The sequence below is a fragment of the Geotrypetes seraphini genome, chromosome 18, assembly GCF_902459505.1.
Source record: "Geotrypetes seraphini chromosome 18, aGeoSer1.1, whole genome shotgun sequence".
NCBI classification, from domain to species: Eukaryota; Metazoa; Chordata; class Amphibia; order Gymnophiona; family Dermophiidae; genus Geotrypetes; species Geotrypetes seraphini.
Window position 1 is genome coordinate 19,674,521 of NC_047101.1, and position 20,546 is coordinate 19,695,066.

Genomic DNA, 20,546 nt, shown 5'->3' on the forward strand with positions numbered 1-20,546 from the left:
GATGGAGCTCCCTGAAGCACTGAAGTCCAGGAACTTGCCCTGCTTTCCACACCTTAAGGTTGGCACTGTCTAAAAGTAACCTCTTGAAACTTGGCCACTGCCATCACCAGAACAATTTCATTATTTCAACTCTGGGTAAATCAGGAGCCCTGATCTTCCATGGCCGTGACCCTTCCTGGGAATAAACACCATCAATCTACAACGGCGTATAATAAACTTCAAACTGCCTAATTTCTAAGCAATCTTTTTTTTTCCAGATAGTACATTTCCAAGTCCCTTCCTGGGAATTGTCATAATGGGTGATAGAGGGCTCAGCCGGTTGTGAAGGCAGAGGCTATTTGTGCTTTAACTTCCCTGGCCTGGTTCTGCGTCTTGAACTGGCAGCATGAAGAGGAGGAGCAAAGACTGTTGGACCACAGGAGTGACTATGGCTTTTGAATCAAGTGGTTAGGAACATAGAAACATAGAATATGACGGCAGAAAAGGGCCATCGGCCCAACAAGTCTGCCCACTAAGAACCCTCCCTCTAAACACTTCCTCGAAGTGAACCCACATGCTTATCCCATTTTTTATTAAAATCGAGCACATTGCTGGCCTCAATTACCTGAAGTGGAAGATTATTCCAACGATCAACCACCCTTTCAGTAAAGAAATACTTCCTAGTGTCACCATGAAATCTCCCACCCTTGATTTTTAATGGATGATTTTTAATGGACGACCACCTCAACTCCCTGGTAAAAAAAAATGCTATTTCAGCCTTCACATGCTGAGATCAGTAAGATCCTGTTTCCATCAAAATCATTTTGCCGTTCTCGTCCAATCCATCATCCTCTCCAGACTGGACTATTGCAATTCCATCTTCATATGCCTAACGAAGAAAAACCTCCACAGACTCCAGCGGATCCAAAATGCCGCGGCCAAGCTTATCTTTTCTAAAAGTAAATTCGATCACGTCTCACCACTCCTTTCCAAGCTTCACTGGCTTCCAATAACTTCCAGAGTCTACTTCAAATGCATCAGCCTAACCTTCAAGATCCTCCACGGCATCCTTCCTCCATTAATTCCTCTTTCCTGGAATTCCTCGAATCTTAGTACCTCCAGACCTACCCAAAAATCGAAACTATCCTTCCCCTCACTAAAAGGCATTTCCCACCCAGGAAAACTGGGGACTTCCCTCCTCTTCAGATTCATCGAGCTCTGGAATAACCTCACCTCCCCCCTTCGGAACCTGAGTGCTCTCCAACCCTTCCGCAAACATCTGAAAACCTGGCTTTTCTCTAAAATCTAACTTCTCCCCCTCTCTGACATCCTAGCTCTCCAACATTCTTCTCCCCTCCGATCTTCATCTAACCCTTTCCCTGGAGTTCCTTTCTTATTACAATCCCTGTAAACCGTGCCGAGCTCCACGACCATGGAGATGGTGCGGTATAAAAACCTAAAGTTTAGTTTAGTTTAGTTTGTTGCATTGAGGTAGAAAAAGATGTCTTCTTCTACCTCAATATGGCCAGTAACATATTTGAACGTCTCTATCATGTCTCCCCTCTCTCTGCATTCCTTGACTGACCTAGACGTTCTTCATATGGGAGATCCAGATTATCCCTAATCTTTCTTTCCCCATCCTTGACAACGCTTCTTCCCCGTCCATACTTCAAATTCCTCACCCCTAAAACTCTCAAAAGAATAAAATGTATTTATTTAACAATTTATATATTGCATAAAACTATGCAGTTTACACATTGGTTACATACATATTATCCTGATCGCCCTTTAGTCGCTAAACATATGATACAAACAATGGACAAACATAAATTTTCCATTTCCCCCAGGGGGAAAAATATACAATATCAAAACAAGCATTTATCAAATCATAATATCAATACAGGCATTATCAAATCATGATTTCAACAAATAAAATGCGGAAAAGTATTGAATATTAAATTCAAGGCTGAAATATTCATAATGCTAAATCTTAAAACTGAGGAGACTACAGAAATACTAGCTTAGCATAAATGACTGTAACCAAATGACTATACTCATAACAATTCAAACTTATGTAAATGTGCAACACTTGTATTGTTGCTTTGAAAATTTTGTAACAGACTTTAATGTCTTGCTGAAGAATCTTGAAAATTCTCTTGCAAGAAATAGAGGCTGTGGGATAGACATTGTAATGGGGAGGGAGGACGAAGGAATAAGGTACTACGGATTCACTGCTGGGTCAATCTATCTTTGTGCCTGGAGCTAGAAAATAGGTTTGTATTTGCTGTGTTGAATTTGTACTACCAGGGGAACATTGATACCTCCGCGTGAAGCTAGAATATCACCATTAACCCAGCTCTCCTTTGCAATCTATTGGGTGGGGGGGGGGGGGGGGGGGGAAGGGAGGAAATTCAATCTCTGCTGCCTTGGTGGGGTGAAGAAATGCACATGCATGACTCATTGCTCTTCAGCTGCTGACTCATCCCTGGGGAGCATGAATAATAACTTAATGGTTGTGCTTTCGGTTGCAGCTGGTTATTAAAAAGAGACACCTTTCTTTGATCTGCTCACTCTTTGTCCTCTGTTTATTACTGATTTTCTGGAAGTAGCTGGAGCCCCGACCTGTAAGGTTGGAAATTCTCAATAACAAGTCAATGCCTCACACTTATTTATGAGCAGGACAGAAAAAGGATCTAAGTATCAATAATTTAGTTCAAAAGTCATACGGCCCGGGTACTATTTTGTGGCCCGCAGTCTGTACTAGTGCTGCCCGCTCTTTGCAGCGATCTTCGGCTTCCCCCCGGCCTCCCGCTCTTACCTTCAGATAATTGCCGCAGCCTGCAGTGTAATCCTTGCAGGCTGTCGACGTCCTCGGCATCATATTCCCTCTGCCGCGATCCTGCCCCTGACGTCAGAGGAGGGGCAGGATTGCGGCAGAGGGAATGTGCTGCCGAGGCTGATGACAGCCTGCAAGGAACGCTACAGCACTGGCGATCCTCTCTGCAGGCTGCGGTAATTAGCTGAAACTAAGACCGGGAGACCAGGGGGAAGCTGGAGGATGCTGCAAAGAAGGGGGGAACATGCAGGCCTTCGGGGGGGGGGGGGGAAGATTTGTAAACTATAAAGAGTTTTACCTCATGCAAAATTGTCATTTCTTTAATAAGACATTAACTATTTTTTCTGAGGCCCTCCAAGTACCGAAAAATCCAAAATGTGGCCCTGCAAAGGGTTGGGGTTTGAGACCACTGGATTAGACCCTATTTCAGCAACACTACAGAATACTGATCCAGTTGATAATTCTGTCAGTACCGGCCTACTGTAATGCACTGCTTCCTGGAATCTCGATAAAACCGATGAAAAACCTGCAGCTGATATATAAAACACAGCAGTGAGACTAATATTTTACAAGTCACGATTTGGTCATGTCACTCCATTGTTGAAAGAGATTGGCTTCCAGAAGAAAAATGGATCAAATTTATGGCCCCCTTTCATGAAGATACATTAGATATTTTATTGCTGGCTGTGGAGGTATTAGCTCTGACACTCATGGGGGAGCACCTTGAATAATTTTTTTTTTTAGTATTCTTTATTGATTTTCCAACTATCAACAGTGCATAAGTAGATGTACATATAATAATTCAAGAAATGCACATTCATCTTGCAGAAATAAATAAGCAAACATTTTTACCCCTCCCGCCCACCCAAAGTAAAACACAAATGCATAGATTCCTTCAATAACCTTTCCCAAGTTAAATTAATGGTATATCCCCACCCCCCTGGACGTGTATACTCAAAGGGCTAAAATTAAAATCAATAGTCACTCCTTACAGAATTTTGTCAATGGCTCCCAGACATCCTTAAATTTCCTATAATGTCCCCTTTGTAGTGCATTCATACGTTCCAGTTTAAAAGTGTGGCATAAAGATTCCCACCAGAAATTATAATTTAACTGGTCCCAGTTTTTCCAGTTCTTCAAAACAAGTTGTATGGCAACTCCTGTCATGATAAAGAGAAGTTTGTTGTTATGGGAAGTTATTGGGCTTTTAGCCATCAATATCGTGCCAAATAGCACCGCATCATATGTCAATTTCAATGGGACTTCCAGTATTCTATTAATTTGACCCCAAATGGATCGCCAAAATCTAAGTATCAAGGGACAAAAGAAGAGCAGATGATCCAGTGTCCCTATATCGAGATGACAGTGCCAGCATCTATTTGACTTAGAACTATCTAATTTTTGTAATCTCTTTTTTTTTTTGTTTTAGTTTTTTATTCATTTTTCATATAACAACAAGTGTATCACATACATTTATACAATTTCATTGAGTACACACTTGATAATCCTTCATAGGTCATTGTAAATACAACATATTATCTAATATAATAAAACGCTAGGCCGCGCATGCGCACTTCCTATGTGTGCGCCGGTTTTCCGTGAGCTGTAGCGGCACATAGGAAGTGCGCATGCGCGGCTTATGCTCTGTCCTGCTCCCTGTTGAAAGACGCAGCGGTCGCCACCTCTCCGCTCTCTCTCTTCCTTCCCCCCGTGGTCCCCACTCAATTGACGTCCATACAAATCAATAAGATGCGGAAGCTGGGCCCGTGTAGGTTGGGATCGCCTCATGTCTGCTTTACACCCTCCCCCAAACATCAGCAGGGTAGGCTGCATCCGTCAGATGGGTTGTGTTAATCAGAGGTTGTTGACAGGAGTCTCGGCCCGATTCGGATGGCAGCGCTGTATGCGTGCACCAAGTGTAACCTAGCAGTTCCCGTTCGAAGGGGCAGCAGCTGTGCAAGGTGAAGCCCGACAGATAGGGGCCACGCTCAGTCTGTGCAGCCTCCCGGTCTCGGGGGTGACTTTGCCCTGGATCTCCTGGCACAGGGCTCAGATGCGCTGGGGGAAACCTGATTAGTTGCATCGTTATTATCACTGAGGAGGCGGTCGCTTGCACGAGATCATTACGAGATTTAGTCCCAGGCCCTTAAGGTGATTCAGCCCCAGGGCCAGAAGAAGACAGGGAGAGAACTGGCTTGCCCCACTGGGGGGGGGGGGGGAGAGGGAATTTTGGATTTAATGCTGGCGCCTACACTAGGAACTTTCCAGTTCATGTAGCAGAAATAAAATGAGATTTGGGAACCTTGACTTCTGATTCTCAGCCTGTTTTTCCTAACTGGGGCATGAGGAAGCTAACAGATGCAGTGAGGAAAGAGTTAAAAGGGGGCTTGGAACAAGGTTACACATACACACAAATAAGTAAATAATAGTCCCCAAATCTTCTTAAACTTATCTATATATCCTTTTTGTGTTGCAAATGTACGCTCCATTTTATATATATGGCATACTGACAGGGGTCCAAAAACTTCTATGCAACAAAAATAACCAAGTTTGCCTCATAGATGGTGACATTGCACATCTCATCCTCCAAGTCCAAATCCGTGGCCATTGAGACACAGAAATCTGCTGCTTAGTCTCAACGCTCCAAATGTCTTTAAGACCACTTTTTGGTTTCTTATTCAAAAATTCAGATATTAATTTATACCACTTGGCTGCCTGATGCCCCAGGAAATCTGTCTGGAAGCACAGGCCCGGCAAGCTGTACTGAGTTTTTAAGTTTTTCCATTCAAGAAACCCCCTTCTGAAAGGCTGCTTCAACTGCAACCACTTATAACTTTGAGATTTAGCAATACCAAATGATTGGTATTGGACCTGGATAAGCTGGAAGACTGGGCAAACAAATGGCAAATGCGCTTTAACGTGGAAAAATGCAAGGTCATGCATATAGGGAAAAAGAACCCGTTGTTCAACTACAAATTGGGGGGGGGGCATTGTTGGGAGACAGCAGTCTTGAGAGAGACTTGGGTGTGCTGGTGGATGCATCACTGAAGCCATCTGCACAGTGCGCAGTAGCCTCGAAAAAAGCCAACAGGATGCTGGGCATCATAAAGAGGGGCATAACAACCAGGACGCGGGAAGTCATCATGCCATTGTATCGAGCGATGGTGCGTCCACATCTGGAATACTGCGTTCAATATTGGTCGCCGTACCTCAAGAAGGACATGGCAGTACTTGAGAGAGTCCAAAGGAGAGCAACGAAACTGGTAAGAGGGCTGGAACACTGCCCATATGCATTGGTTGGATAGGCTGGGGCTCTTCTCTCTGGAAAAAAGGAGGCTCAGGGGAGATATGATAGAGACCTTCAAGATCATGAGGGGCATAGAGAGGGTGGATAGGGACAGATTCTTCAGGCTGAAGGGGACAACAGATACAAGGGGGCATTTGGAGAAACTGAAGGGAGATAGGTTCAAAACAAATGCAAGGAAGTTTTTTTTCACCCAAAGGGTCGTGGACACTTGGAATGCGCTACCGGAGGAAGTGATCAGGCAGAGTACGGTACAGGGATTCAAACAGGGATTGGACGGATTCCTGAGGGATACAGGGACCGTGGGATACTGAGAGAGGTGCTGGGATGTAACACAAGTATAGAAAGCTAACCAGGTAATAAGTATAGAAAGCTAACCAGGCAATAAGTATAGAAAGCCAACCAGGTCGTGCATGTGCAAGATCGGAGGGTTAGGACTTCGATGGGAAGATAGGACTTCAATGGGAAACCAAGGTGGCAAGGGGGCCCCTTCTGGTAATTCAGACAGGTCGTGACCTGTTTGGGCCGCCGCGGGAGCAGACTGCTGGGCAGGATGGACCTATGGTCTGACCCGGCGGAGGCACTGCTTATGTTCTTATGTTCTTATTGCTGCAGTCGTGAAAAGCCAAGCAGTTTTCCATCTGATACTACATCATCCAGAGTATGTTGCATTTCAGGTACCTTGAATAAATCTGATATTACCTCTAAATTGTCGGCCGATTGGATTCTTTGGTGGGCCGCTTGTCTTCTTGCTTTCTCACAACCGCTTTGAGAATAAAAATAAAGTTAGGTATGGAGGGAAGAATAATTAGAAATCCGATAAGTTTTCAGATGTATTGTTGCAATGCAGATATTAATTTGGGTGCAAATGGTTTTCATATCTCTGCTAGTTCAGAAATATAATACACGAGGCCATGGATGCATTCCCAGCCCCTTTTGAAGTCAAGTTTGTATGAATGGCCAGGCTGGGGATAGCAACAGGTCTGTTTTCTACTTTAAATAAAGCTTGCCTCTTTTCCTGGAACCAGTTTTTCTGCTCTAGAGCTGTAAGTGGAGGGAGGAGGGAATTATAGGGATTCACAGCTACCAAGGTCGTTACACCCATTGTTGAGAACTTCAGATTACATTCCAGCTTCATATCATCTTGCAGGTAAGTAACTTATTCTTTTCATTCTCTAAAGTAATTTTTTTTTTAAATGTTACTGTTGTATTTCAAGGATTTATGGGTCTGCTTCATTTATAGATGCAATTTTTAAAATTTCTTCCAGTTTGGAATTATGTTTACGTTTATTTAAGATTTGATATACTGTTCCTGCATTTTACCGACCTTAAGCGGTTTACAATTTATCAAACTAAAATGAAATTAGATACTTGAGAAAAACGACCCTATCTGTCCTAAAGTACAGTGCTTAAATGATGGCTTTCATGGGGGAGAGGGGGGAGAAGCAGGGAAATAGTAATTGAACGACTTGCTTTCATGATGACACCAAAAAGGGAGCCTGAAGAGGCCTCAACGACAAGACAATCAAGGCACATCCTGTATGAATGCTCTATTTATGTGAAAACAACTACGAGACATTAGGATATTGACAAAGGCATAGATGCCGAAACACTGTCAGCGTCGTGTCTTCGAGTCCTCGCAGTGCTACTGTCAATAAATTGAACTTTGAACTTTACACCCGTGGCTGAATTATTGACACCTCGTCCTCACAACTCCTTTGTTGTGTCTTGCTTTCACGATGCCATGTTTTTAGGAGAACTCAATGCAATTTGTTCCTAGGAGGTATTTCGAAATCACTTTGACATATTAGTTTTCACCCCAAACAGCCGACTACTACTGATTTTACCGTAGCCCTATGTGGGTGTAACATGGCTGTCTTCAGACTGTTTTTAATTTTATGTTGTGTGTTTTAAAATACACTTCTCCCTCGTCATTCGCGGGGGATATGGGCAGAGCCGGACCGCGAATGCCGAAAAACCGCGATTATCCGGCTCTGACCCACCCCCTCCTCCCTGCCGCCTTTCCGGCCTTACCTGGTGGTCTAGAGGGTTTTCAGGGCAGGAGCGATCTTCCTACGCTCCTGCCCCGTGCAGATCGCCATCAGGAAATGGCTGTAGGGAGTTCCCGACGTAGTCTGGATAGTGCCGGTCCACAGAAATTTCCTGCCGGTCCATAGGGCCAGTACGTGCATCAGGCCCAAAACAGTGTTTTTCAACCGCCGATCCACGGTGCGATCGATGTGGCATTATCTTCGAGCCAGCTCCCTCTTCCTCACTGATTCAGTGCACAAAGCCACGGGCAGTAGCTCCTACGGGCATCCTGCGCCTGAACCGGAACATTGCAACATCAGAGGGAAGGCTTCCAGATGAAGCACAGGACGTGCAAGGTGCAATTAGTACTATTATGGGGGCGGGGTCTGGGGTGGAGATTGGGTAGAGATGGGCGGGGTCTTGCCCACGACTTAGCCCCGTGTTCTTCAACCGCTGGTCCACGGACCGATGTCGGTCCACAGAATAATTATTTTATTTCTGCCGGTCCATAGGTGTAAAAAGGTTGAAAAATACTGCCTTAGAGAAGCCAATAAGCATTTCAGCTAAGTAGATCTTAGAAAGTTGCTGCTGTTCCTTAGGAAGGAGCTGTAAGAAATGTTCTTGCCTGGTATTTCCTTGTGACCCACCTTGCTCACACTTCGAGACAGGACACCTGGCTTGTTGGTCTTTAGGTCTAACACAGCAAGATGTTTCTTATTGTATATTCGATGACTGACTTTTTGATCTTTACTGTTTTTTTTTCTTGAGCAGATCAATCCAGCTGAAAGAAAGCACTTCAGAAGTCTAAAGATGTCTGCTCTCAAGAAAAGTAAGACATTTGTTTTCTTGTGTGCATTTGGTGCAAACACCTGTCTCAAACTCCAGAACATTAACTCCGAAGCCTTGCAGGACTAATAGATCAAAAGCTTCTTATCGCTTGATGCTGGGTATGAAGACTAAAATTGCCCTGCCATCCAGTTTTGGCTGATATAAGGCAGACATTCCCCAAATCATCCTGAGGGATCTTTTGTAGCTCAGTGGTCTCCAACTCAAACCCTTTGCAGGGCCACATTTTGGATTTGTCGGTACTTGGTGGGCCTCAGAAAAAAATAGTTAATGTCTTATTAAAGAAATGACAATTTTTCATGAGGTAAAACTCTTTATAGTTTATAAAGCTTTCCTTTTGGCCAAGTCTTAATGATAATATTGTAATTTATAACTAAAGAGACATATGATCAAGAAACTGATTTTACTCTTGTGATTATGATAAACATACCGAGGGCCTCAAAATAGCACCTGGCGGGCCGCGAGTTTGAGACCACTGCTATAGGCTAAGGCTCTTTGCACCTGCATTGTGATGTCATAGAACTTTATGGTTGTAGAAACATTCTAACATGATGGCAGATAAAGGCCAAATGGCCCATCCACAGCATCCACTATCTCCTCCTCTCCCTATTGGCTAAGGCTCTTAACATTTGCATCTCCTCTTCCTATAGGCCAGTGGTCTCCAACTCAAACCCTTTGCAGGGCCACATTTTGGATTTATAGGTACTTGGAGGGCCGCAGAAAAAAATAGTTAATGTCTTATTAAAGAAATGACAATTTTGCATGAAGTAAAACTCTTTATAGTTTATAAATCTTTCCTTTTGGCTAAGTCTTAATAATAATAATATTGTCATTTATAACTAAAGAGACATCTGATCAAGAAACTGTTTTATTTTACTTTTGTGATTATGATAAACCTACCGAGGGCCTCAAAATAGTACCTGGCGGGCCGCGAGTTTGAGATCACCGCTGTAGCTGGTTGAGTGTTCAAGATAGCCACAATTAATATCCATGAGAGAGATTGCATGTACTGTCTTCATTGCATGCAAATCTCTCGCCTATATATTTAATGAGGATATCCTGAAAACATTGACCCAGGGATTGGTTTAAGATCTCTAAATTGCAAGTCGGTTGTACCAAGGCACTTTAAGCTCATCATCACTAGCTTAGCGAGGGTGGGAGGTGCCTGGGGCAGTGGTGCTCCCCCTTGCCCTCTTTGCCCCTGCTCCTTCTCCACCCCCTGCCAGGTGCACGCCCCTTCCTCTTCCCCAGTACCTGCTTAGCTTCCCCAGCGTAAGCAGCATCTCCAACTGGCATTGGCTCTCCTTCTGATGTCACTTTCTAGTCACAGGACCAGAAGTAAAATGTCAGAGGGAGAGCTGACACTGGCACAAGCAGCAGGTTGGAGCTAGGCAAAGAGGTGTGTGTGGGGGGGAGGGGTGGGTGCCCCCCACTAAAACAGTGCTTGGGGTGGTCCGCTGCTTTACTATGCCACTGCTCCACATCACATCTTCTACTTATTCAGAGGCCCTGCACTTTGGGAAAGTCTGTGCCCTATTTCGTTTTTAGCATCTGCTATTTCATTGTCGGGCGTTGTGGCCCAGATTCTATAAAAGCTGCCTAAAGTTAGATGCCTAGATCAGTGCTCCTAGTCCAGGGGTAGGGAATTCCGGTCCTAGAAAGCCGTATTCCAATCGGGTTTTCAGGATTTCCCCAATGAATATGCATGAGATCTATTTGCATGCACTGCTTTCAATGCATATTCATTGGGGAAATCCTGAAAACCCGACTGGAATATGGCTCTCGAGGACCGGAGTTCCCTACCCCTGTCCTAGTCAATCGAGGTGCCTGACTTAATTATTTAATAAATTTAATCAGTGCAGATAAGCTTAATTGGCTTAAATTAAAGTTAATTGCTTTCTAGGTGCCAACTCGGTTGGCACCTACCACTTTCAGCTAGGCACCTAGTCTAAGACACCTACCAGAAAGTGGGCATGTTTTAATGTTTAATAGAATTTATGCACCACCCTTTGCTTTAACATCAAGGCAGTTTACAAAAAAGAACAAGGGAAAGAAGAGTAAAGGAGAAAAAAAGGAAATGAGAAAACACATCACTCATCAAGCAGATAAATAGACTAACATACGGTAAAGCAGAGCTGCCCAAGTCCGGTCCTTGAGATCTACTGGCAGGCCAGGTTTTCAGGATATCCACAATGAATATTCATGAGAGAGATTTGCCTGCACTGCCTTCTTGGTATGCAAATCTCTCTCAGGCATGTTCGTTGTGGATATCCTGAAAACCTGGCCTGCCAGTAGATCTCGAGGACAGGACTTGGGCAGCCCTGCAGTAATGAATCAAGCAAACACGTGTTCCATCCAATCACCACACCAGCTGTGGATCCATGCAGGTGCCCAAATTGGACTTGGGTACCGGCATTTAGGCCAAGAAAACCCTGGCATAAAGAGGGGGCACTTAAGATTTTGACACCTACTGGCACCAAAGCCCAATTTAGGCATCACAAGATGGGATTCTATAAATAGCATTTAACTCAGGGGTCTCAAAGCCCCTCCTTGAGGGCCGCAATCCAGTCAGGTTTTCAGGATTTCCCCAATGAATATGCATTGAAAGCAGTGCATGCACATAGATCTCATGCATATTCATTGGGGAAATCCTGAAGACCCAACTGGATTGCGGCCTTCAAGGAGGGACTTTGAGATCCCTGTCCTACAGCAATAGTCGAGGGTTTAGGTCAGACATGGGTAACTCCGGTCCTCGAGGGCCGGAATCCAGTCGGGTTTTCAGAATTTCCCCAATGAATATGCATGAGATCTTTGTGCAGGCACTGCTTTCAATGCATATTCATTGGGGAAATCCTGAAGACCCAACTGGATTGCGGCCCTCAAGGAGGGACTTTGAGACTCCTAATCTAGATATTTTACTGCAAAACATTTAATTACATTTTTCAGAGATGTAGTTGCCTATTTTGCAAAATTGAGCGGGTGATGCATTCTTGCATGTAGTTTAACTGTGCTGACATAGCTAAAGATCTGTTTTTACACTGAAGCTATGCATTAAGGGCCCCCATATTAAAGCTTAGTGCACACTAATTCTGCTCTAGTGTGCTAAATGCTAAGTAGCCCATTTTATACTTATGGACTTCGTTGCATTAGTGTGTTCTAATGGAATTAGTGTGTGTAAACCAGGGGTAGGGAACTCCGGTCCTCGAGAGCCGTATTCCAGTCGGGTTTTCAGGATTTCCACAATGAATATGCATGAGATCTATTTGCATGCACTGCTTTCAATGCATATTCATTGGGGAAATCCTGAAAACCCGACTGGAATACGGCTTTCGAGGACCGGAGTTCCCTACCCCTGCTATACAGGCTCAAGGCGCCAGATCAAAGAGGAAGGGGAGCATGGTAGGGGAAGGGAGCTTGGAGAAACAAGAGAAGGGACTTAGAAGAAGGGGGTGCTATACAGAAATTGAAACAGTTAGTTGTCAAAGAGATGAGTCTTAAGGGTTTTTCTGAATGTAGTGTAGTTCAGTGATTCCCAACCCTGTCCTGGAGGAACACCAGGCCAATCGGGTTTTCAGGCTAGCCCTAATGAATATGCATGAGAGAGATTTGCATATGATGGAAGTTATAGGCATGCAAATTTGCTTCATGCATATTCATTAGGGCTAGCCTGAAAACCCAATTGGCCTGGTGTTCCTCCAGGACAGGGTTGGGAACCACTGGTGTAGTTTGTCTCTTTCCTGTTAACTTCTGGTAGGTCATTCCAGGTTTTTACACTCAGATAAGTTAGCATAGAGAGGAAAATTCGCTTGTAGTGGAGGTATTTTATGGATGGCAGGTTTAGTTGAATTCTGTTAAGGATTCTTTTTGATGTCGACCAAACATTAGAGAATAATTGGATGAGGGGGGGCCACAGCATGCAAGCAGGTTTATGGAAATTTTGGAACACTTTATGTACAAGGCCCTGATTCTGTATATGTTGCCTAAAAAATCAGCATAAACTAGTTCAGCGCTAAGCATGATTCTATTAAAAAAAACAAACTTAAATCACACCAAGCTTCGCCTAAGTGGCGTTAGGTGTTGCTTGGCATCCTAACTTTTAGGCACACCATATTTATAACCAGAATTTTCTTAGCCTAAATGCCTGTGCCTGAGTTAGGCATACAACAGCATCTAACTCCAAAACACGCCCCACAATCCACCCCTAACCATGCACATTTGTAGGTAGGCACTTTGGACAAGACACCTAAGTTTTAGAGAATCACACCTACCAAGTTAGAGTTTTGCCCAACTCTAAATATTACAGGGAGCTAGCATAAAACAAAAGTAACACACTAGCTTCTTTAGATAAATAAGCATTTAACAACAATAAAAAGACGTGGCAGGCTGAACTGATCGTGGCAAGAGAGCTGAGTGGCTGTGGCAGGGGACCCCCCGTGAAGTCCTCCAGTAGGAGGGATGCCCATTCCCTCCTGCCAGAACCTCTGACTCCCCCCCCTGCAAAGTTCTCCAGCAGGAGGGATACCTACTTCCTTCTGCTGGAACCCCCTGGAACTTCCAAGCCCCCTCCCCTCGAACCAGTGACCCCCCCTCCTCTAGATCCCGACACTCCCCCAAGCCTCTAGACCCTGGGCTCACACCCCAAAGCCCCCGATCACTCCCATCCTCATACCTTTATAGGTGAAAATCCGGCATGAGGGATGATTACTCTTTCTGGCCGATAAGCCTGCCTCTTCAAAATGGTAGATCTTCCCCTTCCTGGTGCATCTTGGGATGCACTGGGCAGGGGGGTCTAAGGCTCTGATTAGCTCAGATGCCTAAGGCTCCTCCCATAAGTTGACCATCTCATGGTGGTTTATTATGTCACAATCATTCTTAGGCTCCCATTGTTACCTCATTGGTGTTCTTTATTCTTCAAAATACTGGGCCATCTCTTTATTCTGTTGTGTTTTTTTGAGTCAATTTCCTTTTTTTAACTCTATCTATCAGATCAAAACATGAAGATGAATAAAATATAATCATATAATCTTATCTATACAGTGTCATCTTATTAAATATGTTGGCACCATTGCTTTTGACCTCCAGTGTTGGGAGTAGAATACAGAGTAGGATAAATGTAAAATAAACTCTGACTCATTTTCATCCTAACTAACCCTATATTTCATTTAATAGTCTTTGGAAAAGGTGATGATGATGATAAGCACAAAGATAAGGACAAAGATAAGAAGAAAGATGATGACAAGGAAGACAAACACAAGAAAGAAAAGAAGAAAAAGAAGGAGAAGAAAGTGAGGCTATGACCACCCCTTGTCCGGAGCGTCGTTAGGTTCAAAGTTCAGCTATCTGGGTTTTCAGCAGTTGCTTTTATCACTGTCCGTTCTTTCACAAGCCAAGGGTGTGATGCCATAAAGGCCATTTATCATTATGCTTTTGTCAAATATGGTTTGGTCATAAATTATCTGTGTTTTCTCAGGTTATCCTGGTGAACAATACAGTTATTAGAGACATAGGAGTAGGGTTACCATATGGCTCCAGAATAAGGAGGACGGATTGAAACATCCATTGCTGTCAATGGAAGTAAAACCCAGATGTCTCAATCTGTCCTCCTTTTTCTGGAGCCATATGGTAATTATTGAGGATAATGAAATTACCGTTCTTCTCCTTGCACATAGTCAAGGAATTTATTCAATATCGGGGTGCTCAAGAACCCATAGAACTAGATCCAGAAAGTGCTGTGCCCTAGAGAATGACATGGTGACCATTTTTTTTTTCCACATCCCCACAGGAACTCATTTTCCCAACTCGGCCCCGCAAATTCTTTTCCTGTCCCTGCAAGCTCAGTCTTCTTCTGCACAAGCCTCAATCACTTTAAAATCATAAGTGTTCATGGCTTGTGCAGTTAAGGCAGAGCTTACAGGAACGGGGCAGGGACAGGAAAAGAACTCAAGGGAGCGGGACAGGAAAATTGAGTTCCTGCGGGACGGCGAGAACTTTGTCCCCCGTGTCATTCTCTACTGTGCACTACTGCACAGAATATCTGGCTGAATGGCCAGCCCTCCATTCCCCTGCCCTCCCCGTCAAGGCTGGAGTTCCCGAGGAAGTCATTCTCACAGCTTTGGGGAGTAAGGAGTATTGGGGGGAGGGGGGGGGGGAGAATCCCCTGCCATAGTACAATGGTGACTCCTTGAGGCCTGACTTAGGGACAATACTAGGCTAGTTCTGGAGGGAACCGTGGTTTATGCTCCCTCTCTAATTAACAATGACTGGGCTGAGGGGTTAGAGATATGAACATAGGGGGAACCCCCTGAGTCAAGAAACCAGGGTGCCGGTACCCTCTTGCAGCTTTTAATTAGGGCCCCCCCCACTGGGTAGTCTGCCAATGCCAACACCTCTGCCCAGAAAAAATCAGCATGGCATAGGGTCTTTTTCCATAGGTCTACTCAGTAAATAAGGGAAGCACAGATGCATAGACTTGGCCCTGATCTCAACAGCTTTTCAAAACCCGGACAAAGGGCCCTCGGGCATGGAAAGGAACAGATGTGAGTAGAGGTCTGTTTGGCAGCAGATTCAGATCCCTTTGGGCAAAATTATCCAACAGTGTTTGCTGTAGTGAAGAGACTGTTGCAAGAATTAATACTGGCACTGGATTAACCATTAAGCAAAATAAACATATGGCACCAAGGGAAGAGTGGCACCCTACAGTTCCCCCCCCACCCTAGCTATCAAGCCCTTAAACACTTTAATTGCCACTGTCATACCCCTTATCCAACATGAATTTCAGTGGTTTTGTAATCATTATAAATATGTATGATGTTTTGTTTCATACAATAATGAGACTGAGTCTTAATGTCAGTTAAGCAACGAAGAGCTGAGGGGCTGTGCTGGGCTTAGGGTAGGGATAGGGCACTCCGGTCCTCGAGAGCCGTATTCCAGTCGGGTTTTCAGGATTTCCCCAATGACTATGCATGAGATCTATTTGCACGCACTGCTTTCGATGCATAGTCATTGGGGAAATCCTGAACACCCGACTGGACTACTGCTCTCAAGGACCGGAGTTCCCTACCCCTGGTTTAGGGCATTAATTGGACTTAATCCGGTTCTAATTAACATTGATTTCACCCTTTGCATCTTGGTTTGTCTTTCAGGGAGATGATTGTGACAGCAGCAGCAGCTCCGACAGCGACTCCGAGGTACAGCGATGTTCACCTTGCAGCGTTTAGCAATTTTATCCAAAATATGTCTGAATGTTTTCAAAGATAATGAAGCAGTCAACTGGGCCAAACTGGGAATAGATTCCTAAAACTGGAGTTGGGGGTAGAGTAAAATCCACCCATTTCACTGAGGGAGGAAGAGAATATGTGATTGGGGTGTGCATTTGTTTGAAATGACACAAGAACATAAGAATAGCCATACTAGGTCAGATCAATAATAATAATTTTCTTTTTATATACACTTCATGCTCTTGTCTGGGCTCGGAGACCTCAACTAAAATGGTCACTCTTCCATCTTTTTTTGTATCCCACAGGGAGAGAAGAAGAAAAAGAAGAATAAAGATTAAGAGTATCTTGAAACCTGGGGTAGCCCCATGGAGATTCAATGCACTGTCCAATTACATGGACACATTAGGCTTGCTGCTGCCTCACCACTAGGCCTTGGTTCTAGAAGCTATTGCATGCTCATCCTTTGGAAATAGGTCTAAAGCAGTGGTCTCAAACTCACGGCCCGGGGGGGGGGGGGGGCACATGCGGTCCTCCAGCTACTATTTTGAGGCCCTCAGTATGTTTATCATAATCACAAAAGTAAAATAAAACCGTTTCTTGATCATATGTCTCTTTAGCTATAAATAACAATATTATTATTAAGACTTAGCCATAAAGAAAGATTTATAAACTATAAAGAGTTTTACCTCATGCAAAATTGTCATTTCTTTAATAAGACATTAACTCTTTTTTTTCTGAGGCCCTCCAAGTACCTATAAATCCAAAATGTGGCCCTGCAAAGGGTTTGAGTTGGAGACCACTGGTCTAAAGGTATGTGTATGTTTTCAAGCAGGCATTATTTTGTGCAGAATAAAAGTTTCAAAAGAAAACAGAGACTCCTGGTATTTTATGGTTTCAGTTGGTATGTATTCTCTTCATCTTTCTTTTTCACTAGGGTTACGAGAAGTCCATATTTTCCTAGACATTTCCTTTTGAGGACACGTCTGGGGGTCCGGACGGCTTTTCAAAACTCAGCAGTTTGTCCGGGTTTTAAAAAGCTTGGAAGAAATCACTTTTGGGCAGGAGGGCATCTGCCCATGCGCGGATGCCCTCCTGCCCATGAGCAAGTAGCAGGAGAGGGGGGCGGGGCTAGGGTGGGACCAGTGTTCCCGCTAAGCTGCGCTGGCGTGCGCTGGCGCACAAAATATTACATCGCAGCGCACAAGTTTCACGTCACAGCGCACACTCGAGCGGAGGTGAGAGGAAGCGGCGGCGGTCTGCCCTGATCGCCTAAGATGCAGCAGCGGCGGCTCTTTTCATGATCCCCGTAAATTACGGGGATGCCGCCGCCGCTGCTGCATCTTAGGCGATCAGGGCAGACCGCCGCCGCTTCCTCTCACCTCCGCTCGAGTGTGCGCTGTGACGTGAAACTTGTGCGCTGCGATGTAATATTTTGTGCGCCAGCGCACGCCAGCGCAGCTTAGCGGGAACACTGGGTGGGACTGGAATGTAACGGAACGGGGATGAGTGGAACTGGGTGGGCCTGGGGGGTCCTATTTTACACATCTTTTGTAAAGTATTTCATGCCTATTTACCCTGGAGGACAAGCAAAGTAGGGGGGGGGGGAGATATGATGGAGACACTGAAATACTTCCAAGGTATAAATATACAAGAGGCAGGTCTCTTTCAAAGGAAGGAAGGTTCTGGAATGAGACGTCATAACCCCCACTTGCTTGTAAAGCGCCCGTGACTGAGAAACTCCCCAACTCCCTATTCTGTCTATTTGATTAGATTCAGTGGCATTGTAAGGGTGAGCGGCGCCCGGGGCGGTGACGACCCTCCCCGCCCCCCTGCCTCATGCGCCCCCTTCCCTATCCCTGTACCTTTTAACTTCTCCGGCGTGAGAAACGTGCTCACGTCGGTGTTGGCTCGCCTTTCGACATCACTTCCTAGGCCTGGGTCCCGGAAGTTTTTTTAACATTTGATATACCGCTTAAGCATATTACAGATCTATCTATTTATTTATCTATACCGTTCTCCCAGGAGATCTCAGAACGGTTTACATGAGTTTATTCAGGTGAAAGGTCACTTGGACACACAAAGTCAGAGGCGTGAAGAAAGTACAAGAGGTTTATTACAGCATGCTGGACTCTAGTGCAGTTAACAGCCTGCCTACTAGAGTATTAGAATCAGGAAATTCATTGACTTTTATGCCCTTTTCACTAAGCATACGCAAACTAATATATGCAAAAACTACAATTTTCATTTGTTACTTCTATAACTTTTCTACAATTATTATTGGTCCTAAGCCAGCACTTATGATAGGTTCAGGGCTACAACTTATAGTCCTATAGGAAACTAGCTCATTTCTCTGCTTATCTAAATCTTACAGTTCTAAATGTTACATGTACAGGAGGGTAGGGTACATCATGGCTCAAACTCTTATCCGTTTAGCTTACAATGTGGTAGGGTAGGGACGTGCATTTTAGGCAGATGAGGTCAGTAGATTGTACACTGTTTTCAGCTATGTAGGCCAGAGCAATATTTTAAACAACAGTTAACCATTTCATGACCCTACACAGGTACTCAAGCATCTAAGCAGTTTACAATAAAATACAGGTACTTAGAACTTCCCTATCTGTCCCAAAGGCTCACAATCTATCTAAAGTACCTGAGTAAACAATTATTAAAATAGAAAAGATATAACAAAATTCCAAGAATTGTGAATTCAAATTAAAAAAAAAGAAAAAGATAAAAGAAATAAAAAGAAGAAAATTAAAAATATACACATAAGTTTAAGAGATTGGAGATTGAGCAAAATTAATTCCAGTCTGGTGCTGAGTCCAATCATCAATCCGGTCCAACAGAGCTCCATATCTGCAAGGAAGGCTCGACACAAGGAAGCGACATCCGAGAGAGCGCTGATGCCGATGCGGGCAGCAACCTCGTGCCAGGGAAGTAAAAAAGGGTGCGGGGGAAGGCAAGGGGCGTGTGGCAAGAAGAAGAGCGAAGGGCAGAGAGGAGGAAGAGGGGTGCTGTGGCCTTAGCAAGACGGCACCCGGGGCAGAACTCCTCCCCCACGCCTTTTCATGATATTAACAGGAATAGAGGTTCAACTAATTACTCATAATTGGAAAAACCATGATAGGATAAATTTTACTTTTTGGTGGTGTGTACTACATATAAGTATAAAAGGATGATGGCGGAACATTGGGGGAATAATAAGTTCTTTAATGAGGTATGGAGTCCATTGACTAATTTTATTGCATTATAATTAGGGTTATATTTCTTTTCTTATTTCATTAGTGTCCTTGCACATCCAGGGAGGGGAAGGGGGGAAATGTATTTTAAGGAGATAAATTATTTCATTATAAGAGAGAAATCATATTATATGTATTATTGATTTATTAATTGAGATAAGTAATGGAGAAAATGATTGTTTAGTATATCAACTGTATAGTTCATAGTGTGATTTCATGTACTTTGTATGACTTATCATTTGTATTACACTATCATAGTTTTAAAATCAATAAAAAATTTACAAAAAAAAAAAAAAAAGAATATGCATTTGAATGAAATACTACATACCACCAAAAACTATTCACATAATAAATACAAAGAATTAAACCATTTTATTATTACATTTTAAAATGTTAAAATAAACCATATAAATTGCCTAAATCACATCACATTTCATATGTATATCACACAAACAGAGCCCACCAGTTTTAAGTTTATTTATTTAAGTCTTGATACACGCCTTTTTTTTTTTTTTTTTTTAATTGTCTTTATTAGCAATTGCAAAGGGAACATACAACCAGGATCAAAACAAGCAGAACAAACAGAGCTGGCATAGAAAACAACACTAGAAAACCATGACAGCAAATGTGTCCCAAAACAGGAGCCCAATGGCTGGATGCCCATCACAATTGACATTTTTTATAAAGTACAAACCCCCCAAACAAACACACACAAACCCCATGCACTCGGCCTCAAACCACAACAATCAGACAGCAAACACTCCACAGTCATACCCCCAAACATCCAAACACCCAAATGCACACACACTCACAAGTGCAGCCACCCAGCGATGAAACAAAAAAGAGAAAGAAAGCAACAGCCCCACCAAAAGAAGAGTCAAGGAAGGGGGTCCGAGTCCTCCGGCTCCGAACTGGAACAGACAGTTAATGCCCTTGGTTTCCAATTAATACAAAGGGCTCCTTTAACTAAGGTGCGCTAGTGGTTTTAGCGTGCGCTTAACGCTTGCTACAATACCGCACGCACTAAACGCTAACACTTCCATAGAGCTTGCGTTAGTATTTTTTGTTTAGCGTGTGGTTATTGCGCGCTAAAA

At 43.8% G+C, this 20,546-nt stretch overlaps 1 long non-coding RNA gene across 1 annotated transcript; it reads left to right on the forward strand.

Moving 5' to 3' along the window:
- The first annotated feature begins 7,146 nt into the window (after window positions 1–7,146).
- LOC117351540 lies at window positions 7,147–17,082 on the forward strand. Its single transcript, XR_004537451.1, has 5 exons — window positions 7,147–7,269; window positions 8,922–8,979; window positions 14,166–14,281; window positions 16,139–16,183; window positions 16,519–17,082. It is a non-coding gene; the product is annotated as an uncharacterized LOC117351540 (long non-coding RNA).
- The last annotated feature ends 3,464 nt before the right edge of the window (window positions 17,083–20,546 follow it).